Source organism: Taudactylus pleione, unplaced genomic scaffold (assembly GCF_031769625.1).
Source record: "Taudactylus pleione unplaced genomic scaffold, aTauple2 ptg000513l, whole genome shotgun sequence".
Lineage (NCBI taxonomy): Eukaryota > Metazoa > Chordata > Amphibia > Anura > Myobatrachidae > Taudactylus > Taudactylus pleione.
In genome coordinates, this window is record NW_028284915.1 from 4,386,603 (window position 1) to 4,405,198 (window position 18,596).

Consider the following 18,596-nt stretch of genomic DNA (forward strand, 5'->3'; position numbering starts at 1 on the left):
TATAAGGCAGACATAATTGAAATGCTTTAAAACGCATTAGTAACAAGTCGGTATTACAGGTTCGACCTTACACTGTCCCAATTCTCAGCGTTGACATTTTGATTGTCAAACTCTCATAACATACAACCTCCAACATGACATGTTTTCAGGGTTTTTCTTTGTGGAAACAGATTGGATAATTACTGACCCAACACAATAGATGAATTCACCTGTGCATGATTAAGGAAATCCTGAAAACATGATCTGTTGTGGGTATTGGAGTATTGGAGGTGAGAACCATTGCAGCACAAAAACACACAAGGATTAATTTAATCAGAAGCCAGTAAATCTACCAGTATGTTTTTCAGCCGTGGGAGAGTACCTTGAGGAAACTCACACAAACAAGGAGGGAAGCATGGGGCAGCACAGATGGTGTAATGGTTAGCATTACTGCCTCACAGCATTGAGGTCGTGGGTTTGATTCCCACCACGGCCCTAACTGTGTGGAGTTTGTATATTCTTCCTGTGTCTGCGTGGGTTTCCTCCGGGTACTCTGGTTTCCTCCCACACTTCAAAAATATACTGGTAGGCAGTGGTCGAAGTGGGAAATTTGAAGTGGGGGTATGGGGAACCAGTGAATGTGCGCGCCGTGGGTGCATGCAAAAATGGGTGTGACCAATGCATCACAGGGCGTGGCCTCTTAAAACGAGGGCGTCATGCGTCCATCTCTCATTCTTTCCTTTTTTCTCACAAGCTTTGCACCTCTCACTCCCTCCTTCCATTTCTCACCCTCTGCACTTCACTCCCTTCTTCCATCTGTTTGTAACATCCTGCATCTCTCATTGCTTTCTGTTCTCATCCCCTGTACCTCTTACTCTCTCCTTTCCTCTCCCACTCCCTATAGACTGTACTGAATACTAAAGACAGGTAATATATTGGCACCGATAAGAAAAAAAAAAAACATGAAATAAATATGCACACACAGGCTTTACATGAAAAATAAACGTACACATTTGTACCAATAGGGAAATAAAGAAACACATAGGCCCACACTGCAGAAAAAAAATAAATCACAAACTTTGCATGAAAAGAAAAAAAAAAAAAGAAGATTGGCCTCATAGGAAAAAAAACACAAAAAAACAAATAGGGCTCAATAAAATTGAGCATGATGCTGAATAGCCCAGGGAGGGAGCTCCTGGAGAATTTCAAAGCCCACACGCTGTTTGGTTTGAGCACTTTAGTGGGAGAATGCATACAGGGGAATTCAATTATTCTGGGTGGTGCCTAATGTAATAGGCGCCCAATGGATTAATTCAAATGCTGCTCACTCGGGCAAGCAGTATTGTGGAGGACACATTGCTTCTCGCAGCCTCCTGAAGGGGCGAGAAAAAAATGTTTGAAAAGTCAAAGTTTGGATGCCAAAACGGCAGTTTGGGTGCTGATACCATGAGTTTAGACAGGCTTAGCCGCTATGCTTGGCTAAACCCAGGTGCTTCTGGATGCTTCAAAAATAATGGACGCCCGAATAAATCTAAAAAACATCTCCCAGTGGAATTGAATTACCCTCATAGGTTTTGCAAGAGGAATTCTAAAAAAAACCCCACATAGGCCGTGCATGAAACAAACAAACAAAAAAAACCACAGTCCATATTGGTGGCAATTCAATTAAACATGATGGTGAATAGCACCAGGAAACAGTTCCCGGAGCTATTCAACCATTTCCCCCATGCCCTACACTCAGTAGGGAAATGCCAGTTAGTGCGCCTTAAGCCAGGTGTTTCGGCTCGCTAACCAGCATTTTCAAAATAAAGTGCCTGTTGCGATGCTGTCAGCGCCTCACTAAAATGAAAAACAGCATCGTCGATGGCACTTTAGTTTGATTTCTGCTTGCATCCTCAGGAGAGTGTAAGAATAAATCCTTTAGTTAGGTTTAATAGTGCGGTCAATTGAATAGCTCTAGGACCAAATTCCTGCCGCTATTCAACATCACAATTAATTGAAATTCCCCCAATAGCACCAATAGGAAAATAAAGAAAGACATAGGCTACAGGAAAATAAAAAAAAAGACACATACACAATGGCACCAATAAGAAAATGTTTTGGGGCACACAGGGGTAATGAGGCACAGGATACGGTTAATATATTGACAAAGGGGATACCGGCACTGGAATCCTGACACCTGTCAGTATCACATTCCTGGCATCCCGGAGGTAAGTAACGGGGAGAATTAGGCACTAGGGGGGAGTGTTAAGTTTAGGTTGCAGGGAGGGGTAGGTTAGGTTTAGGGCCCTGGGAGGGAGAGTTAGGATACCTACTGTCAGGTGTCGGTATCCTAACCCATCTGGATTTTGACCGCCGGGATCCAAAGCGCTGGCATCCCAACCCTAAAGCCGCATATCCACATGCCAATAATAACGGACGACTGAACAAATGTTCAGTCGTCCATTAATTGTGCATAAATCGGGCAGTATAATGTCGGAAACGACCAGTGATGCACGCTCCTGCTGGTCGTTTCCGACATCCATCATCGCCCGAACATGCCGGTCAATCTGATAAATGACAGATTGACTATGTTTAGGGATGATGGAGGGTGCCTACACTGAACGACATATCGTTCAGTGTAGGCACTACAGGGGAGCAAGAACGACTGTACGATGTCGTAATCGTACTGTCTTTCCATAGTTGCGTAGTGGATACGCGGCTTAAGACAAACGGGGTAGCGAGGCACACACTATAACTAAATCTTGTATTACTCACCGTTTGTTGCTGTGACATAGCTGAGGAGGAGGCTAGCTGAAGGATCCTTCCAGAGGAGTGAAGCAGAAAGAAGTGCAGTGCCAGGTTTATTAGGGAGGGGGGCCTTCCCCCTGCAGTTGAGCCAGGCTTCAGGGCTCCTTCAGTCAGCTGACAATCCCCCTCACCGCTGAGGCCAGTATGAGGGACTATGACTCCTGTGACTGTCAGGCTGTCACAGAAACCAATGGGGGATGGGAACATACAGGTAGCCAATGCTGGACTCTGCAGCAGCATCCATTATACGCTGCATGTGCAGAGACCTTCCGGCGGGGGCAGGCACCTGGCAACATGGGCGGGAGGCAGTGGTAAACGACACACAGCACACGCAGGCAAGTACAGGCATCAATGTTGGACTGTAGGACGGCTCCGGGTATCTGGCAGTGGCGGCGCCGCGGCAGGCAGTTGCCGGAAGTCCACACTGCGGCTGGCTTAGGGGGCATCAGACTATTCTAGCGAGGACTCCTCCAGCTGGGGACGGATGCACACGGTGGAGGATGGGCGGGCAGATGGGCGGGAGCTGCAATGACTGACAGCCCAGCTATGTCAGTGAGCCAGCTGCATAGATAGACACTGCGGCTGGCTTAGGGGGCTGTCCTAGCGGGAGGAAACCCACGCAGCCCTCTTTCAATTAGAAAAAAAAAACTTATTTGCTTGAAGTGCCGGTATGCCATACCGCCGCATACCGGCACACTTCAAGCACTGCTGGTAGGTTAATTGACTCCCAACAAAATTAACCCTCGTGTGTGTGCATGTGATAGGGAATATAGATTGTAAGCTCTACTGGGGCAGGGATTGATGTGAATGGCCAAATATTCTCTGTAAAGCGCTGCGGAATATGTGTGTGCTATATAAATAACTGGTGAACTGGTGATAAGCATGCAAACATAACACAGATGGCCTGTACAAATCATAACTCCAGTGCTGTGAGGAAGCATCTAACCACTAGGGGTGTAGTAATGCCTTAGGGGCAGAGATGTGCAATCAGGGTAGGCAGTGCAGGCAGAGCCTCCCCTGTCATACTCCTGAAATTTTATATAAAAATGATTAGAACAATACAAAGAAGATATTTATAACTTATAAACATCTTCTTTGTTTATTGTAATAAATTTTATAGTTAACACTCACCAGCTTTGTGGAGCTCTCTGGGACTACAGGGAAAGGAGAGATGAGGCAGCAACAGCACAGCCTCGCTTCTGTATAGTCAGACACTGCTTGCAGGGCTGGGGGCGGGGCCAAACCACAGGCAGTGAGCTGCACAGAAAGAGCTAATAAAGGCATGCCTCAGAGTATGTGGGGGGTGTGCCTTGAGCACTGATGAAAACCTTGGATGTGTCATGTGACCAGAAAGTGCACTGCAGTGTTTCAAGCTCGGAGCTCAGGTAACAGCTGCAAGAGAAGACACAATGATGCAGGTATGCAGGTAGGAGATTCAATGGATACTGAGGGGTCTATTTACTAAGCAGTGTTAGGAGACAGAGTGAAAAGTGATAAGTAAGTGATGAGGTGCCAGCCAATCAGCTCCCAACTGTCATCTCACAGGCTGTGTTTGAAAAATGACAGTTGGGAGCTGATTGGCTGGCACCTTATCACTTTCTTGTCGCTTTTCACTCTGTCTCCTAACACTGCTTAGTAAATAGACCTCTGAAGCTTAGTGTAGTAAGGGGAAAGTTACAGTGAGTAGGGGGTGAGACAGGCTCCCAGCACTGAGACCTATCTCTATATGTGCCTCCCCAGCCACTGCCCTCACTGCATGTCACTGCTGGGGGGCCATATGCAGCGGGTCCCCTCCTCTGAGCAGAGTGCCCCTCCTGCGTTTCCACATCCTACATGGTGCCAACAAGCGGGTCACCCCTCATACCTGTTGTCATCTTCCCAGTAATATTTGGAAGATGGCGCATGTGCAAAATATACGTAGCAAAGGTAATGGCACAGTGCTATTGTCTTTGCTTTCACTGTGCGTCGCCATCTTTCTGAAGAAATCACTGGGAAGATGATGATGCATAGGAGGGAGCACCACTTGCCGGCACCGGGTAGGTATACTCTGGGTGTAGGGTGTGCAGTGCGTGCCATGCTCACCCTGCACTGATTATAAATACACCTATAATGCCAAAGTTTGAGCTCTGGTCTGGCATTATTAAGGTGGTGTATTACATATACCTACCTCAGGCACTAGGTTTTCTCTTTATCTTAGCCCTCTTTTACCCTCTCTAAAGCTTTGTGGGGTTTAACTGTAACAGGTCATTGCATATGCAAGTTTGAAAACCAGCATAGTACTTGACATGAATAAGGTGTGGTATTACAGTATGAACATAGAGGTTAGAGTAGTGGCTGCCAGACAATCTCACAATGGCATCATGCTCTTTCATTTACTCCTCCAGCACTACACTTGGTTGAACAGAACAAGTCACAGTGACCGTGGTTCATAGCTCTACACCTGACTGCTGACACGTACACTTGGCGGAATGTGCAGAGAACCACCCAAAAAAGGAAAAACATTTAGGGGCTGAAGCACAGTTAGTAGCACAATTTGCATAATGTACCTTCCATAAAAAAGATGTGCATGGAAAAATAGGTACTTTGCTGTTAAAGGGATTACCTTTTATTACATCTTCCTAACAAAACTGCAACATTTTGGTTTGTAGCAATTACATTTGTATTTAATGAAATATTAAGTAGTGCTTATTACTGTATATCCAGAGCCTTGTATTGATGGATGACACCAAGGATGGCTTCGAAAGGATCTTTCTCCCAGATTTTCGTCTGCCACAGAAACTCTGCAGGTAGGATTGCAGGTGGTGTCTACTGTACCTCAGTGCTTAATTGTGCAATTTGGCTGCAACCCCACATACTATACTTTCTATGTGCTATGTTTGGGAGCCACTGTCCAGGTCCACAAAATTGTGGTTTACCTGGAAGTACTGATGTCTGATTCTTCTAGTTCCTTCATCTTTTAATTGCGCCAGGTATCTGAATAAATGATGGAGCCCTTAGCTATTTGTCAGCAATGATTGGCACCAGCAACCAGGTAGACTTTACAGTTAAACAGCTGAGGGAGGTGGAGCTAGGTAGCACAGCGGTTCAACTATCATTTTCTTGCCCCAGCAGAGATCCTTATCGGTGTTAAAAAAGAGACCAGAAACAGGTAGTCACAGGTAGTCCTTTTAACAGGGTAGTACCACAAATAATGTCTATTGCACAATTGCAGAGCATTCTACATCTTGAGAACATATATGCTCAGGTTACGTCAAGCCCTCATCATTACACTGGAAGGGTACTGACAGTGGCATCCTGAACCGTAGACTCCTGATACCTGCAGGTAAGTCTCCTAACCCTATCTTTTAACCCTCCCCCTAACCCTAACCCACCTTTCCTACAGCCTAACCCTAACCCTTCCCCTACAGCCTAAACCTAAGCCTCCCCCAGTGTCTAACCCTTACCCCTAACTCTAACACTTATCATCGGGATGCCGGCAGTCAGGATACTGGAGCTGGGATTCTGACTGCTGTCAGATTTTGGTGACGGTATTGTGAGTGCCGGCACCCTGACCGCCAGGATGGTAACTACATCCCCACTAGAAGAATAACACACTCTGCAAAATATTTGTACTAATAGCTTTGTTTTTTAGATTCAAACAACACCACTTGGAGGAATAGTTGTTTGTGAGAATTATTTTGGGGTGTAGATTAAGGGTGGGACACCGGAAGCTTACACCGAAAGGATAACACACTATGCACATTTTTTGCACCAATGGCTTTATTTATTCCCCCCAAAAAAACATTGGCAAATGCTTGCACACACTTGAAGGTATAGGTCTTTGTGAGAATTGTTTTGGGGTGCAGATTAAGGGGTGGGGGAGAAAGAGGATACACTGGGCATTGCAGTTAGTTAAAAGAAAAACCCTCACCTATACTAGGTGTTTTCAAGGTTTTGAATAATCAGAATCCCTTTCACCGTATTAGGGGAATATCCATTCGCCTGATTCAGAGCAGTGCACAAAAGTGCATGCAGCAGCGTCTGTGGGTGGTCGGCCATCTGTGAGTTTATGCAAATGGCCTACAAACTCCTACATCCATGCGGCTGAATGTGCAAAGACTGATACGCCCACTTTTACCATTTGTGCATGCTGTAAAACCGATTGGCTCGTACTTACTGTCACCAACGGCTACACCATTGAAACTTGAACCAGTCCTATGGTAGGTGTAATTTCTCTGTCTGGCCATGGCCTCCTATGCCTGCGGCTGTATGTCTGTGAATGTAGCCCATACTTGCTTACCCTCCCGATTTGGTCGGGAGCCTCCCAAAAATCGTGTGCCACTCCCGACCTCCCAGGAAGGCAGGCAAGTCTCCTGGCAGCTGCCAACCCCTCCTCCCCCCTGAATTACAAGAAAATCCCCAGCAGCGGGGGGCCTGTGATGCAATTCGCATCATTTTGGCACCGCCCCCTGCTCCACAATGCCGGAATTATCGCCATTGTTTAGCGGGGGCGGGGCCAAAATGACGTGATCGTGTGGCCATGCCCCCAGTTCCGCCCACAAGCATCGGCCATGCCCCCCAGTTTTGCAGATCTGGCTGCCCCCTCCCAGATGCCACTGAACAGACAACTTTTGCGTGCACTACTAGCCACCTACCAGTTACTTCCCAGGAATGCCTTTCACTTTCTGAACAGAACGCAACAGCACCATTGTGTGCACAGTCTGTGTAACACATGGGTCATAGGGGTTTTCAGAAATTTTTGCCTATGCACAGTTGCAAATAATCGCTGAACTGGATGGGCATGTGTGATCATATTACTATGTGTTTGAATATTGGATTTAAAAAATAATGTGGTAACTGGCCACCCATTATCGGTAAGTTGAATGTTGAATATGACAGAATGGATCTGTGTCAGACTATCTAAAGTGGCCATTATCTTGGTTGTACTCGATTAAAAATAAAAACAGGCTTCATATTTAAATCTGTGGCAAAAGTGTAAATCCTGCTGACATATATCATGACTGTTGCTTGGAATGTGTTTTATCATGCAGTTTTAAACTTTCAGGTTTTAGGATCTTTCTGCAATAATTAAAAAGAAGTAGTGGATATTCATGGATATGGAATTTCAGCTACGTACTTCTCTTCTATGTGCTTCACTATGTACTTCTTGCTGTCTCAGACAGGTGGCACACTTCACAGATACATGTGATGCTGTCCCTCTGCTTGTGTGTCTTTGCACTCCCTCAGTAGCCAAAACACCAATTGGACTTGTCACACTCATCAGTACCAGCATGCCAGTGATTTCAGGACCTGATTCAGCAAGGAACACAACTGCGAATGCAATAGCGATAACGCCCGCAGTTCAAATGAGACAGTATGCTAAGCCATTGTGATCGCAATGCCGCCGCCGAATTACATAAGGATGCCCACTTTACTTTACACACGGTGCCATCGATTACCGTTGCACACTTGCACAAGCCCTGACAGAAATTGCTAACTTCCACGTACGCTATGAGTCCTCAGGCTGCGTACGGCATCGCAGTGGCTAATTTATGCATGCCCATGTAACGGCGTTCAAACGCACAGGCACACCTGCATTTCGCCGACCATTCACCCATCATCACCCACAAACGGCACTTCCAGTCAATGACTCTGCGAAGGTTCTGCGTAGTCACTGTAGTCTCAGTCTGGTTCGTTCACACTCACTGCGATGCATACGCATGCGCAGTATGCAACAATCGGCCAATTGCATGCGTATTAGCAATTGTATTCCTTGCTGAATCAGGCCCTCAGTGTCTACACAGCTCCAAGGAGCACTCACTGAGCCTCAAGCTCATAGACGTAACTAGACATTGTGGTGCCCTGTGCCAGAAAGCGCATTGGTGCCCCCACCAATACTTTAAATAGGGCTGTGGTCTTACGGGGAATAGAAGGGGCGTAATTACACAATAGTACCTCCAGTTCAAATTACACTACACAGTAGTGACCCTTATTCACATTACACCACACAGAAATGCCCCTTACACATTATGCCACACGGTAAGTTACACTGAAGACAGTTGCAGGGTGTGGGGAGTAGTCGCAGGGGAGTATGGTTACAGGATGCAAGTTGCAGGGTGTCACTTACATGGGGAGTAGTTACAGGGGTAGCAGTTGGAGGGGGTCCAGTTACAATGTGTAGTGGGGCAGCTACAGAGTGCAGAGGGGCAGTTATAGGGTGTGGGGGATTTCAGTTGCAGGGGGGATAGTTACACTGCAGGGGTGGGTGGTCCAGGGATGATAGCTAGAGGGTGCAGAATTGGAAGGTGCATGTTGCAGGGGTGGAAAGAACAAGCGGGACATCTGTGTGCAACCTCTCATTCCTAAATTTCAGCCCACCCCCAACCATGCACTAACCCCCCCTCTATGCTCCTCCTCTACCTGCTGTTTCACTATATATTGACTTTGGTGACTAGGGGAGAGGGGGATGGTATAGTTACTAACCGACACCGCGATTCTGCTGCTGCAAATGGAGGAACCAGGAGCAGAGAGGCTGTACATGGAGGAACTGCAGATGGGGCATCTGAGTGGTGAACGAGCAAGGAGCTTTGTCTCGTGGGAGGTCAGTCTCCTCCCGTCTTCAAAAGCCCAGAGCTCCTCTGCGCAGCGGGCTGCTGACAGGCACTGGTAAACTGCCAGTGCCTGTCATATGAGAATGGTTGTGACTCGCAACTGGGGGTGTGGCCAAATACAGCTTTCAGCCACACAATCTGACCGTCCTTGTGGTAATACCATGATTAATTTGATCGCCAATTCACCGCTGTCAGGGCGGGATGTACTAACCTTGTGGAGTACATCCCGCCATGCTTCACATTCCTACTGATCACATATGCACTAACATATGCGATCGGTAGCACAAAGCACAGCTCTTCCGATAAGAGCTGTCCTTTGCGATGTGCACTGTGCCGTGGACTTCTGGGTTTATGACCCGGGAGTCCATCTGCGCATGCGCAGAGTGATGCAGCGGCCACGGGGCATGCTGGGAGGGATCCGATCAGATCCCTCATAGCAGCGTGATGCGGTAGAAGTCCATAGGAGACCCAGCGGCCAGGTGATGATACATACGGAAAATGCAGTATAACCCCAAAAACAGTGTTTTTTCCGCATTTTCCGTTTATCATCCCGCCCTCAGTGAGAATGAGTGGCCGGGCACACCACTAGTAATAACATAATAGTGGGCACCTGGCAAATGGACTTTGCAGAGGCGGACATTTCTGCCCTCAGAGCATACTGCGTTCTGTGCGGCAGCACTGGCTGCACCACCCTAGCCACGGCCTTGCTCAAGCTACTGTAGATCACTACCCCTACAGTCAAAAAGATAACTCTCTGCCTTGTAAATAATGTGGCCTTTTCCAAAGACACTACCTGCTTCCCACCATCACTCTACATATTAACATTTTGATATCCTGCCACAGATCACACAGCAAGCCCCAAGGGTAGTATTCTTATAAACTAATCCATTATCCTCAAAATAGTGTTTAGTCTAGGGAGCTTCACAGTCGCTAATTCACTTATACCAAAAAGTTGGAGTGTGTAAGGGTGCCATCTGCATTGCTGCCCATGTCTGGAGAATGATAGGGCACATATATAAAGGGAATGGTGAACTAACATGTTTGTATCGAGAGTGATGGAGACGTCTAGGTAAAGGAATATTGGCTATGATAGGCTAAACATGGGCATGAGAGATTGTGGTTTAATGAGTACTTGTAATTGAGGGAAATGACATAAAGCTGAACTTCCTTTTCCATTCATGTTTATTAGCATTTTCAGGGATATTTAAAGGGCTAATAAACCATGTGATATACTGTGAGTAAATGTATACAGTATATTTTTGTAATTATGTATTATTATTATTATTATTTTAAACTATCCCCAGCTTATGTCCCTTGTTCTGTTTATTAGTCCTGAGAGTTCTCTGAAAGCACATGTACTGGCATAGATTAGTGAATATGCTGTGGATGATTTCCAGGTGGTTAAATTTACTAAAGTTCGATTTTGTTTTCTGTTCGATTTTGGTTCGATTTTTTTATGAAAGGATTTACTAAAGCCCAAATCGATTGTCAAATTGAACAGAAAGATGAATTTCAAATGAAATCGAATTTCTGAAAAACATCGATGTTTTCACATAGAGGACAATAGAATCCCTTTATTTACTAACATTCGAATGAAAATCGAACTCAAACTCAAACAGCAAATCCCCAAATGAATAGAAGAACTTCATGCATTCATGATCAGTTCAATTTGACACAGATACATGCATACATTAGGGAGGTGCATGCATGTATCTTAGTGTAACAAGCTTGGAAAAAGTTAATGTTTAAAAAAAAAAAAAAAAGTGACGTGGCGTTCTCCCCTAAATTCACAACCATCCCCGGACTTCTCATAGCCAATCCTGCTTGTGTAAGTACAGGGAAAAAGATTGCGTAGGGTTCCACTGTACAAATCACAACTAGCACTGGGCTCAGATCCTGTCCTGGTTCTGGAATTACAGGGGGAAAAAATGCACAGGGTCCTCCTGTAATCTCCAGAACCAGCACCGGACCCTTTTTAGCGGGGGGCTGATACCACAGTCACGGGAGCCCTATCACCGGGCACACCAGCCACAGCATCAGTCTTGACTGCTATTCAGACCAGGGATCCAGGGACCCCCCCAATAAAGGGGTACCCCTCTCCAGGGCACCCCTAGCCTAGGCTGATAGCCCAGGGCTATCACCGCCACGCCTGGGCGATGGGTGGCAGGTTGATCATTTAGTTGTTGTGTAAAAAAAAGATAAGTGGAAACATTGGAGCTCATTCAGACCTGCTCACTAAGATGCATACTCTCACTGCTGCTGATGTTATTTAGTGTGTATGCATTGTGCGCATGCATTGCAATGCGCATCTGCATACATTAGCAAAAGATCACAATGCATTCGCTCGCAGCGCATATACAGTGCAACAGAGTGAGTGATAGGGGAAGCCATTTGTAGGTCGTAACAGGGGCTGGCCATTAAAAACGGTTGAGAGGAAGTGTAAATGCAGGCGTGCCTAAACATCTCAATGGCATTTTAGAGGTGTGCATAATTAAAAGACAGCATCATACTATACATCACTTGGCTTGTTTTTACACTGAAGTGCTCGCAGTGCTTGCAGCAGGGTATGTTCAACCTCAAGTGTTGCGATAGCATTCGATGTTACACGATGTACCGATGGTCGCATACACTTCCTGGACATGATGTGCACAAGTGGGCATCTTAAAACTGGCTGTCGGGTGTCTGCATACATTATATAATCGCTCTCTAAGATATTATACTGGGCGTGCTAATGTATTGCTGTGCGATAGCACTGCCTACACAATTTGCATACACATCGTGCAAGTACTTGGGTAACCACAAGTACCAGCATGCAGGGCATTAAGGGCCCGCTGGTACCTGTAAAGAAATGTTTAAATAAACACAAGACGCACACACCGTGAAAATAAAGTTTTAATACATACATACACACTTACACATACTCATCTATATTACCTGGACTTGTCTCCTTGTCCCTGTAGGCATCAATGGTCTTGACAGTTTACCAGTGCCTGTCAGCAGCCCGCTGCGCAGAGGAGCTCTGGGCTTTTGAAGACGGGAGGAGACTGACCTCCCACGAGACAAAGCTCCTTGCTCGTTCACCACTCAGATGCCCCATCTGCAGTTCCTCCATGTACAGCCTCTCTGCTCCTGGTTCCTCCATTTGCAGCAGCAGAATCGCGGTGTCGGTTAGTAACTATACCATCCCCCTCTCCCCTAGTCACCAAAGTCAATATATAGTGAAACAGCAGGTAGAGGAGGAGCATAGAGGGGGGGTTAGTGCATGGTTGGGGGTGGGCTGAAATTTAGGAATGAGAGGTTGCACACAGATGTCCCGCTTGTTCTTTCCACCCCTGCAACATGCACCTTCCACTTCTGCACCCTCTACACACTTACACATACTCATCTATATTACCTGGACTTGTCTCCTTGTCCCTGTAGGCATCAATGGTCTTCTTAAAATAAAAAAATGAAAAAACTGAGCCACGCACTATGTAACAACCACGATGGTTGTTACTTCATGAATGAAGTGTTCAGACGCCGTATCTGAGTGTTTATTGGCTGAGAGAGGTCAGCCCCTGCCTCTCTCAGCCAATGAACAGCTCCCTCCATTGAAGTCAATGGAGAGCCGTAGGGTAACTAAAGTTTATTTTGCGGTTCCCACCATTGATTTCAATGAAGGGAGCTGTTCATTGGCTGAGAGAGGTGGGGGCTGACCTCTCTCAGCCAATGAATGCTCAGATATGGCTCTACAAAGGCAAAAGCCATGCCTGAGCGCTTCATTTGGGAGATATTAACCATTGCGGTTGTTATCTGTTGCGTGACTCTGTTTTATTCATTTTTTTATTTTAAGAAGACCATGGATGCCTACTTTGGAATGAAGAGGACAGACCCACGCATAGGAGAAGGTGAGTATGTTTTTTTAACCACAGGTACCCTATGGATAATCTACTGGAGAAGGGGACCGATGCTACAGAGATACATAGGTGAGTATGAGTACATGTGTGTGTACATGTGTGAGTGCATGTATGTAAGGTGTGTGTGTTCTGTGTTTTTTTAATATTGCTTTTGCAGTGGGACTACAGGTACCAGCTGGCCCGTAATACCCCAAATACTGGTACTCCAAGTACCAGCATGTGGGGGAGGCTTGCTGGGACCTGCAGTTCCACAGCAAAAGACAATATTTAAAACTGTTTCAAATGCACTACACATACACTATCGACTCACCACCCCCTGCCCAGGGGTGGTGGGGGTAGCCATGGGCTATCAGCCTAGGTTAGGGGAGCCCTGGAGAGGGTGACCCCTTTATTGGAGGGTCCCCAACTCCCCAGGGTTCCCTGGCCTGGGCTGACTATTGGTCAGGGGTGATGCTGTGGCTAGGGGGCCCGGTGATAGGGCTCCCTTGGCTGTGGCATCACTAGAAAGGGTCCGGTGCTGGTTCTGGAGATTACAGGGGGGACCCTGCACATTTTTTCCCCCTGTATTTCCAGAACCAGGACAGGATCTGAGCCCAGTGCTGGTTGTGATTAGTACAGTGGAACCCTACGCAATTTTTTCCCTGTACTTACACAAGCAAGACTGGCTATGAAAAGTCTGGGGCTAGTTAAGTAATTAGGGGGGGACCCCACGTCATTTTTTATTTAAACTGTGACTCTTTCCAAACTTGTTACAATAAGATACATGCATACATCAGTGAGATGCCTGCATGTATCTGTGTGAAAACGAACTGCTCATGCTGAAAACGAAAGCATGAAGCAGTTGTATTCATTTGGATATTTGCAGTTCGTTTTGGAATGGGATTTGCTGTTCGATTTGGACATGCATATGCAAAATCGAACAGCAAATCCCTTCTTAAACTGAAACAAGATCAAATTAGAGTTGAAAATCGGAAGCAAAATCCATTCTTAGTAAATTTGAGATGTGCTAAGAGATTTTGCTGTTCGAGTTCAATTCAGTTATTCATCAAAAATGAATCACAAATCGAACTTTAGTAAATTTACCCCCAGGTGTATTAGAAGGATGAAAAAGGAATAGTACCTATTTCTGATGTTCTCAATGCTAGCTCTTATCCCAGAAATGGCAAGTTCTTCTATTGTCATCTAAAGGCCCCCATACACAGTGCGATTGCACCGTGCGAGGGGACAGGGGATCCGTCATTCGACATATCGGGCGGTCCGCACACACATTCCTATCGGGTGGCCGACCGCTCGATAGCCGGCTCCCCCCTGTCTCACCCGCATAGCAATCAATGGGATCACATATCGCATCCCCTGATCTCTTTGTCCTGCAGACAGATCGGGGGATGCGATGTACGACCCCGCAGGAGCGCGCTCGGCCCGATAGCAGTGCCATACATGGTGCGATATAGCAGGCAGATCGCACCATTCAGTCGGATCGCCTGCTTTATTGCCCCATGTAGGGAGGCCTTAACACTCTTGCCTGAAACATATCACTTACGTTCCAGCTACGACACACTTACAGGACCTTCAGCAGCCAAAGATGAGTTTAGGTGAGCACTGGTTCCCTTTAAATAACAACAAAATAAGAGAAAAACACATCCATTTATCTTACAACGTGATAGTTTACTTTAATGTATGCACTTTTACCTTCTCTGCTGCTGAGGAAGTAGATATATTTCTTTTAAAATTCTAAACAATGGTCTGTGATGCATTACCATAAAATCAGAAATGAAAGCTGGTAAATCACAAGGAAGAAGTTGTTAAACAGAATAAATTTGTTTGAAATAAGGAAATGTACAGAGAACATATTCTTATATATGGCTTGTGAGTTTGTTGCTCACAGATGAAAATAGATAGTTTATCATATATGGGGTCGTATTTATCAATTATTGGGTTTTAGACCCAAAATTATAATTTCTTATCACACGTTTCACAGCAATAAGAAATTACATTTCACCAATTTCAAAACTTACACGCAGGGACAGTGACTATGAAAGGAACCTATCCTTGTGAAGTGTTCGGAGTAAAGTGACCGCATCATCTGACACTACATTTCTCTATCGGGATGCCTATGTGCTGCTGTGCTTGCTGACCACACATGTGCAGTGGCCATTTGCCTGGGAGGGTTCCGGAGGAACCTGCTCCCAGTATTTTTGCAAAATGTAGGCTACTACGGCAAACACTATCTTCAGATGGCATTAGCAGAGGGGGCCAAATTCCAGAATGCTTTGCACTCCAGAGCTTAGTAAATCTGACAGTTTCGCAACCCCCATAGAAATCTATGGGGACTACGGCTGATGTCGGAAATGCAGGGGCCGCAGCACGTATATTACACTCAGGAGATACTTAATATTTGTGGGTATCCCGCAAATATTATTTGCCAAATTAGCCCCTTGGAGATGCTGTACCTTTTGGGCCTGATGCAGACTGGAACCTACATCTATTTGTTTAGCATAAATGAGACAAATTAGTACTGCCCCTCCCACGACTAACGCTTACACATGCGCCGTCTGCAGAGTCGCCTGCATCTTACACTGCGCCACCTTATGGGTGGTGAGATGGAATAGGGTAGGGAAGTGACAGGCAGCTGTAGAGTACAGTAATGGTGTGAAGATGCATATAGGCCTGTCAGTAGCTGGATGTCTTTCTATCTTTCTCTCTATCTTTTCTCCTCTCTTTATACAGCTCTCTCTATTCTTCTTTTTTTACTCCTCCCTCTCCCAGTCTTATGCCATCACTCTTTTCCCACTCTGTGCCTGATTCCGTGGTGGGCGCAATGCCAATTTTGTGCAGTTGATCATTTTTTTTGTTTCTGCGCATGCATGACAAATGCTGAAAACCCCAATGGCGCATGCATTTCACTGAGTGTCCACTGTTGTGTATGGGACAGCTGATATTAGGAGTGGCGAGGCAAAACCATGGCCAGTGTGGTGATTGGGAGGTGGCCTGTAGTGACTGCAAAAAAGGCAGTCTCATAGGCATGTTATGGGAGTGTCAAGGACATGTCAGTGAATGCAGCTTTATTCTCAGGAGCAACGCTACAGCCACAAAGGCCATGGTTATATAAATTTCAGAAGCAGACACTGTGCCTGCCATAGGCTGGTGCAATTGTCATTGGTGCATGTGATAGCAAGTTGATGGTAGAATGTTCAGAACCACCAATGGAGTTGCATCATCCATGGTCTTTAAAAGTGAGCATCCTTGGGCTTGCATAATCCGGCACATGCTAGGACACAAAGGGAAGGCTGATCATAGCATTTACATATTATCACCAATGCAACACTGCAAAAAGTCACATTAAAAGCTGCACCTTTAAATCAGACCCTCTATCTGTTCCCCGCCTTTTGTCTGAATATCTTTCTCTCTCTGACAATCTTTCCCTCATATTTTTCTATTTCCCTCTTTCTCTCTCTACAACTACTTTGTCTCTCTCTTCCGCACCCTGTCTTGCTTTTTCTCCCCCGCTCTCTCCTGTCCCTCGTTCCCTTCACATCTATGTCACTCTTTCCCTTAATTCTCTCTCTCTCTCTTGTCCCACTGGCTCTCTTATTTAAGGCTCTATAGTAATTCCTCCTCCATGGGCCCATCTCTTTCCACTTGTTGGGACGACCAGTCTTTGGATGTGCATGCAAGCACATAGAACTAATGTGCAAAGTACGTCCCCACCTAATGATGTCATTTTCATTGATTATTTTTATTGAAAATGTTTAACATGTGTATTTTTATGTAACATTTTTTCTTTCTCTAAAATGGTCAATTTAGGAGAATGTTATATATAAAGCTAGTGACCCACCCTGGCTTTGCACACGAGCAATTTCATCTTGCCATAACCCCCTTTATCTCATAACAGCCTACGCCATATTGCCACAGTCCCCTGCATCTCACCACAACCCCTCCTTCTCACTCCTGCTCCCTGCATCTCACCAGTGTCACCACAACCCCCACTGCTGTTGCCTTGCATTTTGCTAGATCCTGGCCACTGATATGTGCTGGGAAGGGCAGGAGGATCATGGATGAGAGATTTGTATTGCAGCATATTTCCACAGCCTCCCCAGCTCCTGAATATGGTGATGAGCAATGTCCTCTTTGCACAACATATCCTGCATTTCCTGGGCTTCCTGTTGAGCTTCCTTACCATGGTGCCCCTGTCTGAGAACAGCGCTGACTTCCATGGGAGTTGCCTCCTGGTCACATGATGGTTGCGGTCCGATGTTTGCCACCATTGACTGGAAATTATTTGACTGTGTTCTGATGGTTGTTTTTTTAAATTTCTGATAGTTATGCCTTCCCTGACTCCATCCTGACTATTCTGTCTGTATCAGGGCATCTTCATGAGTTCATTGGAGGCTGTCTCTCCCTCTCTGTCTGCCTAAGACATGACCCTGCTCAATCCCTGACTCCCTCACTTTTCTAGGCTGCTAAGCAACAAGGCACATTGTTATCTCTGATTGGCTCTCACTGTTCCAGAGAGACACAGTCCTTGTCCCTGCAGCAGCAGTCACTCAAACAGCACAACAGTGTTTTCTGTTATTTGCGTCATTCCAAGCCTCAGTTTCAGAAGCTATCTTGCTGTTTCAGCACCATGGCAAGCTCCTATACAGAAACTTGGTGCAATATTTTTTTTCTGACACTTGCTCCACTAAAATTGTCACTGCTCAGCTCCTAAACCTAAACCTAAACCTTCCTCAACCAATGCTGTATATAATGATGAAAACCCCATTAAAATCTGTCCAGTGGTTTAAGAGATTAGCTCAAAAGGAACACATAGACAAACAGACCCCTAAACCGAAGAGACTTTATTTTATATATATATATATATATATTGTTCAGGATCAAAGGTTTTGCAACATGTTGCATTTGGTTCACTACATTTTGGCAACCATGCTTGATCCAAGATTTAAGGTGTACATAATGTCTTTCTTTCCAACTGAAAGAGATGCACAGAGCTTCTTGTAAGCAAGTTGTCAGCTCGAGTGGAACATGACATGACAATGTCTCCTGCTTAATGTTCTCCAGCAAATGCTGCTGCCAGGAAAAAACTAACTTTTTCCATTTGACCCACTAGTGGTGAATCAACTCAGCACCAGAGTAAAACATTATGACATCTGGTCAGTCTTAAAAGAAGTGTCCACATATATTGACACCTCTACCGTGACTCTATCTGATGCAGTAAGCATTAATAGAATGGTGAAGGATTACTTTGATGATACTGTACAAATTAGCATGTCACACAATGCCTTTGAATACTGGAAAATAGGCAATTTGGAGCCCCTTGTACAAACTAGCTATGGTGTACTTA